At 43.8% G+C, this 12,617-nt stretch overlaps 1 pseudogene; it reads left to right on the plus strand.

Moving 5' to 3' along the window:
- Positions 1 to 683: 683 nt before the first annotated feature.
- On the plus strand, positions 684 to 11,838 carry LOC106559527 (annotated as a pseudogene).
- Positions 11,839 to 12,617: the final 779 nt, after the last annotated feature.

Genomic DNA, 12,617 nt, shown 5'->3' on the forward strand with positions numbered 1-12,617 from the left:
TGAGTCCATCCAGGTGACCCAGAAGTCCTACAAGGTGCCCACCACTGGTCCCTGGGCCTTCAGCAGCCACTCATACATAAGTGTGTCTGGCACCCACATCAGTTCCTCGGCCTTCTTCCAGCTGGGCAGGAGCAGCAGCTTCTGGGGTGACCTGGGGACCAGTATGAGTATGCTCAGGGCCTACACTGGGCCCAGGGTGTGGGGAACATCACAGCTGTCTCAGTGAAACAGAGCCTGCTCAGCCCCTTAAGCTGGTAATGGACTCCAGTGCCCAAGCCATGTGCATCCAGGACAAGGAACAGACCAAGACCCTCAAGAACAAGTCTTTATCAACAAGGTGTAGAACCTAGAGCAGCAGAACCAGATGGTGGAGCCCAGTGGAGCCTCTTAGAGCAACAGAAAATGGCTCAGAGCAACATGGACAACGTGTTTAAGAGCTAGGTCAACAACCAGGCAGCAGCTGGACACAGTGGCCCAGGAGAAGCTGAAGCTGGACATAGAGCTTGGCAAATGCAAGAGCTGGTGATGGACTTCAAGAAGAAGCACAAGGGAGCGATCAAAGAATGTGCAGCGATGGAGAATGAAACTGTCCTTGCCAGAACAGCTGTGGATGAAGATTATCTGAATAAAGCAGAGCTACCTGGAGGGGCTGATGGATAAGATCATCTCCCTAAGGCCCCCATATGAAGAAGAGAACTGAGAGCTGTGGTCGTAGATCTCCAACACCTTCATGGACCTCTTCGTGTACAACAGCACTCTCTGGACCAGACAGCCTCATTGCCAAGGTCAAGGCCCAGTCCAAGGAGATCCCCAACCATAGCCAGGCCAAGGCTGAGCTTGTGTACCAGATCAAGTACAAGGAACTGCAGATACTGGCTGGGAAGCACAGGGATAACCTCTGTCACACACAGATAGAGAGTTCTGAGATGAACTAGAACATCAGACAAATCCAGACTGCAGTTTCTCAGGGCCTCAAAGGCTTCCCTGGAGGCTGTCATCACTGATGCTAAGCAGTGTAGGCAGCTGGCCATTAAGGACTCCAATGCCAAGGTGGCTGAGCTAGAGGGTGCCCTGTGGCAAGCCAAGCAGGACATGGCATGGCAGCTGCCTGACTACCAGGACCCCAAGCAGCTACTCTGGTGGACTGAACTCAATCTATCGGGGTCTCATGAGCCCTGACTTCAGCTACAGCCTGAGTTTCTTCCAGTCCAGCTTCAGCTCTGTCAGGGGCTCTGGCTCCAGCTGCTCAGCTTCTCCAAGGCCATGGTTGCAAAGAAGATTGAGACCCACAATGAGAAACTCGTGTCTGTATCATCTGATGTCCCACCCAAGTAAACAGCCACTGCCTCCCAGTCTCTCCTCTCCTATGGCTGCCATAGAGCCTTTGGGGGAATGTGCAGGGGAGCTATTGGGAACAGAAGACCCACCTGAGGCTTAGCCCCAGTCCTTATTCTACTCTCAGGGGTAGTCTACTGCCCTGGGTATCCTCTCTTGTCTTTACCCCAAACTAAAAGACAACTCAAGCATTTTTTCCCAAATAAAAGCTTTAGCTGGCTCTGCAAAAAAAAAAAAAAAAAAAAAAAAAAAAAAGTACAAACTCATTAATTATGAAAGAAATTCAAATTAAAAACCACAGTGAGAAGTATAAAGCCACAAGAGAATACACCTCCTACCACAACGAGAGAAAACTAGACAATCTATAAAATCGTAACTTCCCTTGAGCCCATCAGAGTATAAAGGTTACACGGCAAATCAGAAGATCTGAATTCCTGTGACTGAGAAGCCCTACCACAGATAATACACAAGAACTCTTCTACCTTTGTCAGAGCCTCTTTGGAGGAAGAGGGTAAGAAGAAAAGAGGTAGCCTTACAACAAATTCTTAAAAGTGAAGTGTGAGTTGGCATGAAGTTGAGAATCCATGGGAACCCCAGACCGAAGAGTTCATATACTTAAGCTCTTTTCCACAATCTCTGCCAGGTACTCAGAAGAACGACTGAGGCAGGCAGGACAGCTAAGAGAGCCTTCTTGGGCCTGCGGGCATGAAACCCCACCCATTTTCCAGAGCCTTTTCTCATAAGAAGTCAAAACCTTAAGCCACTAGGGGAGGGGTAGGCAACTCTCCCATTCAGGAGGCCCAGGCTAAGATTCTCTGTTTGCAGAAGGGATAAAAACATAGCTATCTGCCTCTGGGAAAAGAAGTGGGAAACCCCTCTATCCCCATGGTAACCCTCACACTGAATAACAAGTAATAGTACTCTCCTCCTGGTGGGGAAAAGAAAAAAACCCTCTTGCAACCAGTCCTCAATACTGAGCTACCACTACACACCCCATCAGAATGACCGCAATTAATTAAACTGATGATGCCAAAAATTGGCCAGGACGTAGAAAAAACAAGAACTCCCCTATGGTCCTGGGAAAGGGTCTACTAAATTGGTGCAACCACTTTGGAAAAGTATTTGGCAGTACCAACTAAAGCTACACACATGTATATCCTATGACCCAGCAATTCCACTTCTAGGTCTTTGTTTTTTTTTCTAGGTCTTAATCTAAGTGAAATGAGCACAGACGTGAGCCAAAAGGTGTATTAAAGAGCATTCATGACAGACCTACTTGAAATAACCCAACCTGTAAACAAGCCAATAATCACCAACAGTACCATGTAGAAATCATATAATTGTGGTTTTTGTCACTCATTGGAATAAATACTATACAGCAGAGATAATGAACCACTACTACCTGCAACATGAATAAATCTAACCAACATGGTGAACAAAAGAAGCTAATTAAAATGAATCCATGAATTCATTTATACGAAGTTTAAAAACAAGAAACCAATATATGGGATGGAAACCAGAGAGCAATTATATTTTTGAGCATAGTAAACAGACAGGAGGAGTAGGGGGCTTCTGGAGTCCTGGAGATGTTTTACTTCTTGTTCTAGTGTTGGTTATACGGGTGAGTTCATGTGAAAATTCATTAAGCTGTACCTTTGTGATTTAACCCCTTTTCCATCTGAACATTATATTTCAACTAAAAGAAAAGTTTACTTTAAGGAAAAGTGATTGATATGATGGGAAACGTTGCCAAGTCAGCCTTGAGTTCAAGACCAAAGGGTTTATCCTTTGTTCCATTAGCAAATAAGTGCCACCCATTGTGTTTTGCTTTGGTTTGTTGTTTTTTTTTTTTAAGATAATTGTAAATTCATATGCAGTTGTAAGAAATAATACGGATAAATCCAATATATTCTTCATCCAGTTTCCCCAATGTTGACATTTTCTAAACTTATAGCTCAGAATCAAAATTAAGAAATTAGCATTGAGGGCAGCCCGGTTGGCTCAGCGGTTTAGTGCCAACTTCAGCCCATGGCGTGATCCTGGAGACTCAGGATCGAGTCCCACATTGGGCTCCCTGCATGGAGCCTGCTTCTCCCTCTCCCTGTGTCTCTGTGCCTTTCTCTCTCTGTGTCTCTCATGAATAAATAAATTTTAAAAAAAAAGAAATTAGCATTGAGGGACACCTGGGTGGCTCAGCAGTTAAAGCATCTGCCTTCAGCTCAGGGCGTGATCCTGGAGTCCTGGGATTAAGTCCCACATCGGGCTCCCTGCAGGGAGCCTGCTTCTCCCTCTGCCTGTGTCTCTGCCTCTCTCTGTGTGTCTCTCATGAATGAATAAATAAAATCTTTTTTTTTAATTAGCATTGATACAGTCCACCCACCTTACTCAACTTTCAGCACTTGTGCATGCACTCGTGTGTGCATGTGGTTCATTCTATGCGATTTTATCACATGTGTCTATTCATGTGGCTACCACCATGGTCAGGACACAGAGTAGCTCCATCACGAGAATTCCCGGCACTATCCTTTCACAGAATGGTTGCACAAGTGATGATACATGAATACCATGGGATACTACTCAGCAATAAAAGGGAATGAACTATTGATACACAGAGGAATTATGCTCAGTGAAAAAGCCTACCTCAAAACAGTTGCAGACGGTATGGCTCTCTTTATATAACGCTCTTGAAATGACAAAACAATAGAGATGGAAACAGATGACTGGTTGCCAGGGAAGGAGGCTGACAGAGAAGTGGCTATAAGAGGATAGCATGACAGGTTTTTGAGCAGAGGAATGATATGAATCGCAAGGGCCAGAGAATCGGGCTCATTCCAAGTGCCTCAGCTACGACTTTCTAAGACTTTAATCCTCCCACCCCTCACCCATACGCCACCCCTCTACCCCTATCCCACTGCCACCCTCAGTATCTGCCTCTTGTTGCTTTTATACCTAACCAATTAGCAGTGGCTTGGGCTTTGATTAAAGGGTCTGTTGACAACACGTCTTCCCCACTGGCAGGCCCATAGAGTTTCACCTGTCCAGGCAGCACAGGCACTCACCCCTCCACGCGGTGACTCCTTGTTGGTTCTGCGGACCTCCTAGAGAAGCTGAGCATCCTTAGGCATACGTAGTGAATTAGCTGTCTTGAGAGTTTGGGAGGATGTTTTGGGCTCTTTTCCCCCCTCTTGCTTCTCTTTCTTCCCTGAATATTATTCTACTAAACTGTTTCAAAAACAAATACGTGGCAGTGGGGGGTTGGGAGGGATGGTTAGTATGACATTTCTCTGTTATTTTGAAATGAGACCCATAGGAAGCCTCCAGGCACATGGCAAAGTCTGACATAATCCAGTTACAAAGGAGGATTAAAGAGGCTGGTGAGCTTGCACGAAGAGGCAACTCCCTTACACAGTAATGGATGGGGCTCTGGGTCCCAGAAGCCAAATAAGGAGAGAAAGCGCATTTCACAAAGACAACCAGGGAGAAAACCCATGCCTTACAGAGAGGCATACAGGCCTTCAGAACAACCAACCACTAAATAGAACTTCAACTCTGCTTCAACACTTGAACCAGGCCCTTCATGTCCTGCCAGGGACACCTTCCCTATAGTAAGGAGACAATTTAAGATACCAGGAGGGAAGAGATTCTTAGAGGAGGCCTTTACAGCTGGGCCTCAAGGATGAATAGCTTGCCAGGTGGGAGTGAGAGAGGTATGCCAAACCAAGGGAACAGCAAGGAAAGGTATGGAGTAGACTGATGTGACTAGGAGGTATGACATGCAGAGGGAAGTAGGGAAAAGTAGAGGTAGGAGAAGTAAGGTGGTCGCTGGATCAAGAAGGACCAGGACGGGCATCAGCCTTTACGGGATGGGTAAGCAGTACGAGTTTTGAAAGCAGCGGTATGACTCACTACTTTAGAAAGATTACTCAAATGGCCCCATGGAAGCAGATAACTCACAGGGGTGACAGTTTGGTCTGAGAGATCACTTAAAAGCCCACTGCCTTCCCTCATCCTCCCCACTAAGATTAAGCCAAAGAAATGATCCAACTTCCCAGGAGATTCACATGCGGAGGAGGTTTGACTATAAGCACTGCCTTCTCTTGTTGGGACATGACTTGTTAAAACAAGGATCAAGCTTTCGCTGATTAAAAAAAGAAAAAAAAAAGGCACTGCACATTGTTTAAAAGGAGTGGGGGCTCCCAGTGCTAGGCTGTAGGATTCAGACCTTCCTGAGCCTGTACAGTGAACCATCAGTACGCTGCAGAGCCACCCTGAGAAAGATCTCGTGCTGTGTTGAGGCCAGAGAGTCAGGATGCCTGCACACACCTGGCAGATGGGAAGTAGTTGACAGGTATCTGTATGAAGGTAAGCTAAGGAGCCCCCTGGGAAGGAATATACCCAAAGGGGAAGAAACTCCTAAGGATGGGGAAATTCTGAGCTCAGCCTGGTATCTGTCCTTCTAATTTGTCTCTTGACTCAGCCCCCAGTGGGATCATGTCAGACTTCTCTGTTGAGCAAAAGGTTGTAAATAAACATGGAAACACCTTGGAGCTCATGCAGCTCTGCTTGGGGACCCTCTAACAGAGCGTAGCAAAAGTAGAGGAGACAGTCCGCCTCCATACACTTCTGGCATCTGAGGACCAGGGGCAGCAGCCAGTGAAGAACTGTGAGAAAAGTCACAGCCATCTACAGGCTGGCACAGAGCAGTGCCCCTGGCCGTGCCTCCCTTATAGCAGCCGTGTCCACCGCAGGAATGGTCATACCCTGCAGAGTTCTCCATGGTGGCACAAGCATGGACATTGACAGCAGCAGATATGCTCTGAGCTCATGGGAAACATACCCTAAAGAGTTTCTGGAGCCCAGATGGAGCCTCTGCATAGGCAGTCAGGGCCCAAATTAGGTTAATTTGTTTCCCAGTGTGAAGGCATGACTGCCTCACCAAAGGGCTCAGCTGTCAGGTTCTGAATGAGTGTTGTTCATTCAAGAAAATATCAGTGCTTCCAGGACAGTCTAATGTTAAAGCGGAATTAAAACTTAACTAGGGGGCACCTGGGTGGCTCGTTGGTTAAGCATCTGCCTTTGGCTCTGGTCACGATCTCGGGGTCGTGATCAGGGGGGAGCCTGCTTCTCCCTCTCCCTTCACCTGTTACTCCCCCAACTTGTGCTCTCTGTCAAATAAAAGAATGAAATCTTTTTTTAAGATTTTATTTATTTATTCATGAGAGACACACAGAGAGAGGCAGAGACATAGGCAGAGGGAGAAGCAGCTCCCTGCAGGGAGCCTGATGTGGGACTCAATCCTAGGACCCCGGGATCACAACCTGAGCCAATGGTAGATGCTCAACCACTGAGCCATCCAGGCATCTCTAAATGAATAAAATCTTAAAAAAAAAATTTAGGAAAAAAAAAATTTAGGGTGCAAGCACCTGGGTGGCACAGTCGGTTGGGCATCCCGCATCAGGCTCCACTCATCGTGGAGTCAGCTTGAGATTCTCTCTTCCTCTCCCTCTGCCCCTACTGCTCCTGTGTGCGCTCTCTCTCTCTCTCTCTCTCTCTCTCTCTCTCTCTCGTAAGTAAATAAAATCTTTAAAACTAGGGTGGTAAGAAAACAATTTGACATATCTCCTCCTCTGAGCATAACAGCTCTAAGGTACAGAAGTTTGTGTAACAACTCCATCATTCCTGCTGTTTCCAGTTATGTGCCTCTCGCTACCTGTATCACTTCCCCACCTCCCCTTCTCAGGAATCAACCAGACCTATATTCAAGTGTTTAGATAACTTGGGATTTTCAAGCACAATGTAATGATGAAATTCTGGAATATCAAATGTCAAAACCAGGGCCCTGGACAAGATAACAGGAGGAACTCTTCCTAAATGGGTTACCATGGTAAAGGGAGGTTGATGGAATTGGAAAAACAACAACAACAACAACAACAATCTAGGGGAATTATTGTAATGTGAGAGATTATAAAATCTTTGTGTGAATCTATATGTCTGAGTTGGGCATGGACTAGGAGAACTGCCCTCCTTGCATGTGGTGGACACTGTGTGATCAATAAAATATCCAAAGATTTTCCTGCTCCAAGTTACTTTAGGATCCCAAGAGCCCAACTTACTAAGAGATGAGGCCTGAATAACTGTTGGAATCAAGGGCTTGCTTCTTTTCCAGTTCCAAGCTGAGAGTCATATTACAAACACATAGCTCAAGCATTGTTGTGCTAAATCAACAAACTGGTACAAACTGGCCTTCTTTCTGTCCCTCAAACACGCCAAGTTCTTTCTGCCTTCTCAATTGTTCTCCTCCTTTTTGGGAACACTCTGAGCCTAGAGCTTTGCACAGCCGCCCATTCAGCATGCAGGTCCAGCTCAAATGTCACCTCTTCGGGGAGTGGGGCTGCTCCTAGGGTGTTGGCAATGTTCTAGTTCTTGTCCTGAGTGATCGTTAACTGCACATGTTCACTCTGCAGAAATCTATTAAGCCTGTACACTTATGACGTGCACGCATTTTTGCACATGTGTTATACTTCAGTGAAAGTTTATTTTGCAAAATAAGTCACCTCCTCAGGGAAGCCTTCTCCGACCATCCCATGTTCCCCACCCTCTGACCCTCGTGTTAGCCTTATTTATGGTCTTCATGACACTATAATTATTTCAAATCAACTTGTCTATGTTTGTGTCTACTTATTGATTTTCTGTCTCCTTCTCTAGAATATAAGTACCAAGAGAGAACAAGGACAGTATCTGTCTTGTTCCATGCTGTGTCCCTATTGTTTGTGACAGTGCCTGGCAAAGAGTAATCAAGAAAGAATGAATAATACATGAATAAATGGATAGCAGCTTTCCCCCCAGCCCTGTTGTGAATTATCTGCATACTTGGAATGTCTCTGAATGAAGGATGAAGATGTCTCCTTTTGTGAGTCATAGAAACCAAGAATTCTCAAGACCTTTGAGATCACAATACACTCTGGTCATACATTTCTCCTGGTGAAGAAGCAAAGATCCTGCCCTGAAATCCCTTAGTCCTATGACCCCTTGCAGGCTGTGTGATCGCCCTACCTCAGTGGCAGTTGTGAAAATTAAGTGAGAAAATAAATGTAAACGTGCTTCATTTTTTAAAATTTTGTTTCTAAGTAATCTCTCCACCCAATGCGGGACTTGAACTTACAACCTCAAGATCAAGAGTTGCATGCTCTGTTGACTGAAGCAGCCAGGTACCTCTAAACCTGCTCTTAAAAGTAATATAAATGGAAATAGGAGCTCCCGGGTGGCTCAGTCGATTAAACATCTGCCTTCAGCTCAGGTCATGACCCAAAGTCCTAGGATCAAACCCCACATTGGGCTCCTTGCTCAGTGGGGAGTCTGCTTTTCCCTCTGCCTCCCATGCTTGTGCGTGTACTCTCAATCTAATAAATAAATAAATAAAATCTTTTTAAAAATAGAAATATAAAACTTTGAAAGAGACTATCATCAATATTTTTTAAAGATTTATTTATTTGAGAGAGAAAGTGTGTGTGAGTGGGGGAGGGGCAGAGGGTGAGAATCTTCAAGCAGACTCCCTGCTGAGTACAGAGCCTGATGTGGGACCTGATCTCACAACCCATGAAATCATGACCTCAGCTGAGACCAAGAGTTGGATATTCAACTAACCCAGGTGCCTTGGTCAATATAATTACTTTTAGAATCATTCAAGGAATGGCAATGGCTTTTGGTAGAATTCATTTACTTCTTTTTAATATAATTTCATGCAACATTTACTGAGCTCCCCCTACTACAGACAAGGCATTATGAAGATAAGTGGGTGTCCCAATAAGTGGATGTGTTCACTAACATAGAAGTTCTCCAAACCCCATACTTTTGAGATTTTTTTATGGAGGCTTCATCGCGGAGGCATAATGGATCATTAACTTCATTTCCAATCCCTCTCCCCCCTCCCACCTCTGGAAAAAAGGTGGTGGAGCTTAAAATTCCAAGCATCTAATGATGGCGTGGTCTCCCTGGTGACCAGAGCCCATCCAGGAGCCCACCAAGAGTCATTTCATTAAAACAAAAGGCATTGCTATTACCCAGGAAATTACAAGGGGTTTAGGAGCACTGTGTCAGGTATCAGGATCAAAGACCAAATATTAGTGTCTTTATCACTTAGGAAATTAAATAGGTTTAATTAATATAGTTTTTTCTATTATTTCACAGCTACTAATATAAAATACATGAGACAGGCTTCCATAAGATGTCCCAAATTGCTGATACTTTTAATTGGATAGTCAAAAGATTCCCCATTGGCTCTAAGACTGACCTATGGAAATGACCATATTTTGCCAATTAACAAATGCAAATTTCTATTTATACTATCACTGTGGAGAACTGCTTACATCCTTACTTAGGTAGTAAGTTCCTGATTACAATTCTCTGTGTCAAAATAATTTGTTAACCTCAGGTCCTGCTATAATATACATAATACAGACACTTAGAGTGCAGAGAAGTCAAATATTTTCACTTATTTATGGACACTGATTCTCTCATCCAGAGCAAAACCATCTGCATAAAGTTCATAATCAATTAGAAGTAAATAAATAATTTGTGAGGCTAGTTAATTAACTTGTAAATTGAATCCCCACCCCCTGCCCCCTGGAATGGCCAGAAGTTTATAAGGTTCTCATCAAAGTTTCAAGACATGAATCAATTACATCCATTAATGAAACTCTTTCTACTGTGGGTATCCATTTGATTCTACAGATATATCCCAGGCTCCTGGTTGTACTTATCTCTGCACCAGTTATTAAAATAACTAAGATGAGTTCAATCCCATAAACCCACCCTACAGAGCCATCTTACCAAGCAACCCTGCCTGCCAAAAGAGAGTTGAACTTCAAATAATTAAGAGTAGGCATGATTAGTATTAATTGGGTTTTAGTAAAACATGAAATGACTCATTTCCTGATTTTTAAAAAGTTTATTTATACATTTCTCCCTACTTCCACATTCTGTTTTCTTGAAATACTTCCAAATGAACTAAAATTAAATATGTCCTTTTACATTTCCTGTGGAAAACAACTGGAAAAGTCTTTGGAAATTACCTAAAATCTCACAAAGTCCCTCAAAGCCTTCCCAAGAATCAAAGAAATTGCTGGAAATTTTTAAATAAATAAATGCTTTTTTTTTCCTAAGTGGGAAATACTTTTTTTCTTATCACTTCCTCAAAGTCCATGGATCTCTCCTCTGAAATGGGCTCCAGGGACATGCAATAGCCATGACAGCCACCTCTTCCCCCACCTTTCTCAATGGACCTTTTCCTGCAAATGAAGTTTTGAAACTCACACTGAACTATGTTTTGAACATATGAGAAGAACTTGATAAGACAGGAGAAATGCTTTAGAAAGCAAGGACAAGGCAAACACAGATTTGAGGGGATCACTTACCAGAAATTAGAGTTTCATTTCCAGATCTTGGGCAGAGAGTAGGAGGCCCTTCCAGGTACAAAATGAGTGAAACCCACTCCTGACCTCAGAGAGGAATTGTCAGGAAGAGAAAGGAGGGTGCTCCTCCACAGAGGGAAAAATTAAAATATTGATACTATCAGTAAGAACTCTGGGATTTACAAACTTCATGTATTTGAGAAAAATGAGGGCACTTACCAGGGGATGTTAAAGTGTCAAATCTGTAGCCACAGTGGTACATTTAGATAGTTCGTCCTGTTTTCTTTCCACTGTGAAAACAATCCCACAAAATCAAAAAGCATATATGAATGTTAGAAATATAGTATCAGGGATCCCTGGGTGGCGCAGCGGTTTGGTGCCTGCCTTTGGCCCGGGGCGCGATCCTGGAGATCCGGGATCGAGTCCCACGTTGGGCTCCTGGTGCATGGAGCCTGCTTCTCCCTCTGCCTGTGTCTCTGCCTCTCTCTCTCTCTGTGACTATCATAAATAAATAAAAATAAAATAAAGATTTAAAAAAAAAAAAAAGAAATATAGTATCAAAGACACTGTGGCTAAAGACAAGGTATAGGAAGCCCGAGTCAAGACCAGAGACCAAACTCAGGATGTGACAAGATGGCCCGGCTGCCCTGCAGGACTTGTCATGGAAACCCAGCATTCGCTTGCAGAACCAGTTCCTGGCTTAGAGCAGAGCCAGATGAGAGCAACGCCCATATTCTCATGTGGTCATCTCGGGCCCCCAGGATTCCCTCCTTTGAGGGAAGGACTTTTAAACTTGAACGGTTCCTTCCAGAAGACCAACCACATGGCAGCCCCTCAGCTACATTTCATGACTGAACTCTACCATCCTAATGTAAACAAGCTGGGGAAAATATGTTTAGATATATTGAAAGATAAGTGGTCCCCAGCACTGCAGGTCTGCACAGTTCTGCTACTGACCCCCGCTTGGTGAAGCCCTTCCAGTCCAGATGATCCATTAGCAGATGATGTAGCGGAGCAGTGGAAGATCAACAAAGCCCAAGCTGGAGAAATAGCTGGAGCGTGGACTAGGCTATATGCCATGAATAATATTTAAAATCAATCTTATCATCAAGTGTGCATCACTTCCCCTAATCTGCCAAGACTTCTTCCTTTTTTGTTTGCATTTCATGGACACAGTCTTAGAAACATTACAGAACAAAAGCCCAGACATCTCTAGTCCTTTGGTGATTAAATGCATAATAGCAAATCTATGTCTTGTCCTGATTCACTGTTGCAGAGCATGATCAGAGGCTACAAGTACCATCTAGATTGCTGCGAAACATTTAAAAGCAGTGGCCCCTCTCTGCTTTTATTCATTTCCCCTACTATGGTTTAAGTACAAAGAATTGCGAACGAAGGTAGCTGTCAGGGTTAGCTGCAGGGATGTGGCTGTTTTTCTTTATCTTTTTTTTTTTTTTTACCTGGGGGAGAAACAGTTTTATTTTAGTTTTATGGGCTCTTCCGCCACCCCCCCTTTTTATGGTGATCTAATTGCATTTGGTTAAAAGTACTAACCAGTTCTTTAAAATATGCTCTGTGGCCAAGTCTAACTTTATTTAGATGCTGTAAATGGACAAGCTTGATTGTTGAACCAAAATGGGAACATTAAGCAAACATCACAGCCTTCACTAGTAACACATTGTGACTTTCTTGTCAAGTGTAGAGTCCTTCCTTCAAGAAAAAGCCTGTGACCATTTCCTATGGCTTGCCTGGAAACTTCTATAAATCTTAGGTTTTAGTAAAATATTTTTTGTTATTCAAAAAAAGACAAAGTATAATATACAGTGGGGAAAGGACAAACTCTTCAATTGGAAAAGCTGAACAGCCACATGC

This window comes from Canis lupus, chromosome 11, assembly GCF_011100685.1.
Source record: "Canis lupus familiaris isolate Mischka breed German Shepherd chromosome 11, alternate assembly UU_Cfam_GSD_1.0, whole genome shotgun sequence".
In the NCBI taxonomy this organism is placed as follows: domain Eukaryota; kingdom Metazoa; phylum Chordata; class Mammalia; order Carnivora; family Canidae; genus Canis; species Canis lupus.